Source organism: Sinocyclocheilus anshuiensis, unplaced genomic scaffold, assembly GCF_001515605.1.
Source record: "Sinocyclocheilus anshuiensis isolate Anshui unplaced genomic scaffold, SAMN03320099.WGS_v1.1 scaffold552, whole genome shotgun sequence".
In the NCBI taxonomy this organism is placed as follows: domain Eukaryota; kingdom Metazoa; phylum Chordata; class Actinopteri; order Cypriniformes; family Cyprinidae; genus Sinocyclocheilus; species Sinocyclocheilus anshuiensis.
In genome coordinates, this window is record NW_015554362.1 from 481,886 (window position 1) to 485,678 (window position 3,793).

A 3,793-nucleotide genomic window follows, 5' to 3' on the forward strand; every position below is an offset into this window, starting at 1 on the left:
TGCTTGAGGCATTCGGCCAATCACAACGCACTGGATAGTACATTATGTGGAAAATAGTGTTTTTTTAACCTTAAACTGCATAAACTCATTGCATTACAACAAATACACAAAATAATGTTCTTTTTAGCAATGTCATATGACCCTTTTAAAGGTCTTATCACCTTTTCTATTTGCACTGTATTCTGACTAGACACACTCAGACATCTTGCTGTCTACAAAAGTTTTCTGATGACACTGCCTTGTTCGATAATTGTTTAATTTTTGTTCAAATATTCAGCGCATGTACATATTTTTTGCATACTCACAGCTAGGGGATGGGTTTCCAGTGGGTGGCAGTAGTCAGATGGAGAACCCTCAGAGTAGACCTGAAATTAGTCTCAAATTTACTAACAAATGCATGCACAATTATCCATGAACTTGATAAATGTTGCAAAAGTATTTTACTATGCACAAGCAAATGTCTGTCAACTTGTGTCTGTGAAATTCATAATTGCATAATTGCATGAATGTGCAGCATTTTGTTCAAATAGAGACGTTTGTGAACACAAATGTTATTTTGCATTAAAGTATCATGATTTGTGCATGTATAAGATGTGCATTTGTGGATCAGACTGCAGGCATGCATTCATTGATATCTGGGGGCAGTCGTGGCCTAATGGTTAGAGAGTCAGACTTGTAACCTACTGTGTGTGTGCACTTGGATGGCTTATATGCAGAGCACAAATTCTGAGCACAAATTCTTGGCCTCACTTCACTTTTGGCGCTTTTCCACAGCATGGTACGGCACGGTACGGTTCGGTACAGTTCACTTTTGGGGGGTTTTCCACTGGGTACAGTACCTGGTACTTTTTTTAGTACCACCTCGGCTGATCACTGATTGGCCGGAGAGATTCGTCACTACCTGTGTGGTAGCCTAAAAAATGGCTGTTTCGTGGTCTGTTGAGAAAGTACAGACATTACTCTCGTTGATAGCAGAGGAGCGGATTGAGCGAGAGCTTGATGGGGCGATGCGGAATGAAAAAGTTTTTCAGGAGTCACAGCAGTAGAGGCGGCACAACTATAGGGCCTTTCGCACCGCGGGAACCTTTTCATAGTACCAGAACTAATTGTGGAACTACCCACTTTTTGGCGTTTTCACACCGTCGGAACTGGGTGCGATTTTAGTACCGGACTGCCTTTTTCGAGAACCAAATTAGCTCCTACTCCGGAGCAGGGTCTAACCAGCACAACTGGTACTAATCGTGACATAAGTAGACATTGATTGGCAAAACGCCGTGTAAACATCCTGTAAACATTGTGTCAACTTATTTCACAAGTATGGAGAACAACGATAGATGGACGGACGCGGAAGTGCAGGCACTTGTAGCAAATGTAGCACTGCCAGTTGTCGTTGGAGATTCTTAGTCCTCCTTTCCGTTCTTTCAATCGCTTTATGTATACGTCGACTTTCCATGTCCATTATTGTGAAACCCGCGAGACACAACAAAAACACAGCTCCGATCACAGTGTCCTCCATCCTCCTGTTGTTAATGTTGTTCTTCTTTGTTTCTGTTGTTGAACGCCGCGCACAAATGACGTCGCTGTCGACCGGCTTACGTCACTTCCTAGTACACACTGTCGGTGCAAATGCAACTCTTTAAATGGTACTGGGAAATAGTTCGCGCAAAATCGTCCCAGTACTTTAGTACTGTACATTTAGTTCTGGAACCAAAGCGGTGCGAAAGGCCCTTATAACGACATGTGAATAATCCTGCCCACTCTAAAGCGGTATACTAAGCTGCAGTGGAAACGCAAACCGAGCTGAGCCGTGCCGTGCCAAGCCGAGTCATACCACGCAGTAGAAAAGTGCCATTTATCTCAATTCTATTTGAATCATTTGAATTTTGAGATTTTCTTTCAGACCTTTTAGCCTTGCACAATCCATACACAAATAGCTCATGATCCACATGCAGCTAAGCCAAAGAAAATCAGATGGTTTATATCATTAATTTATACTGGCAAGCAGCCTTTGGAGTATTTCATGTTAACAACATGCTAGCATAATGTCACAATTTGCAGGTTTTTATCATGTTGTTAACACGATTAGGGTTGGTATTGGTGCTGAGTTTTGCCAAGGCAAGCACCACTCACATTTTCTTCAGAAAATGTACATATCTAGTTTGACTTGCTATATGCATGCTTCTGCTAATAATATTTTCTAACATTGCATCTGAATTTGCTATGCATGCTTCTGCTATTAAAAATTTGCTAACATTGCGATATGAATAGGTATGCATACTGCTGCTAAGGCTGCACAAAAGTATATAGAATTGCTACAGCCCCTTTATTAAATAAGCAAAACGCAATCAAATGCCAAAGAAAATAATTCCAAACAAATCCTCAGAAGAACCGTTTTGTTCCTCAGAGCAACACGCAATGGTGTTTGTCTAATTTTTGAATTAATCTGTGTTTTTTGAACATCGAGCGCATCGAGCAATCTTCATGAATGATTCACAGTGACTCGCTGCCACCTTTTAATTTCATATTTAATGTATAATTCCCCCCCTTTTTAAGCAATTTCACAGTTGTGATGTAAGAATTTGATTAAGCTTATGAGGTGAATAAGTTTTGAACATGATACGTTTTCAGGAAATGTATTCAACAAACGTAATGGGCGGTACCAATCTTTTAAATTAAAGGGGTCATAGGATGTCCATTTTCCACAAGTTGATATGATTCTTTAGGGTCTTAATGAAAAGTCTGTAACATAGTTTGGTTAAAAACTTTCAATGGTAGTGTAAAAAACACCTCTTTTTTACCCCGTCTCTCTTTTCAAATCAAGCCGTTTTTGTAACATTTTCCTTTAAATGTTAATGAGCTATGCTGACCCCGCCCCTTTCTTCCGAGCTGCTCTCAGAGAGACTGTTTACTTCTGCAGCATTCATCGTGAAACTTGCTAATTAGCACATTATTAGGAAAGGCAATTTGCAAAGATTCATTACAAAACATTATACTCACTTCTTCTGTAGATGAGGCTGCATCATGATTGATTCGCGCGAACAAAGAGGCATTTAGGCAGATCGGGGGGAGCATTCCCTTCAGAAACAAACGTAATCCACTGCGTCTTCAGCGGCTCAGATGTCGGGAGTAAATGACGACTGCTATGTTCATTATTACATCCAACAACAGAACACCTCAATCGCTTAGGAGTCATTCTTGTCTACATCTGCTCCGGCGGTGAAACAATGGTGGACTGATGACAGCTCACTCAGCTAAGGTAAGACACCAGTCCAGTTTGTGCTGAAACGCTACTGTCAATCAAAATATCGTGGGAGGGGCCTGTCTGTGTGACGTCACACAGACAGGCATCTGAGATCGGCTCGATTTGAGAAAGGGGAAAACATTTAACCAGATTAAAAAAAAAAAACACTGGGTGGAGTTTTATCATTATAGGGTGGTTGTGTACACACACTGCCAACACACATTTCAGTTCAAACAACTTGTAAAAGTGCATGTAGCATCCTATGACCCCTTTAATACATTTAAACAAACAAGATTTTACTCATTTCCTTGAATTTTCCAGTACTGGAAATCATTATTTTATTTTATTTTATTTTATTTTCAGTCATTCATTCATTCCATGTCTGTGGCAATTCAGTTCTTTTTATGTCTTGTTATGTTTAGTAATGCAAACCTGCTCTCACATTAATTCTCAGTTTCACCAGCAGAGGTCCCTGTCATACCATTTGTTCCCATAATTCCTCACACACACACACACACACACACACACACACACACACACACACACACACAC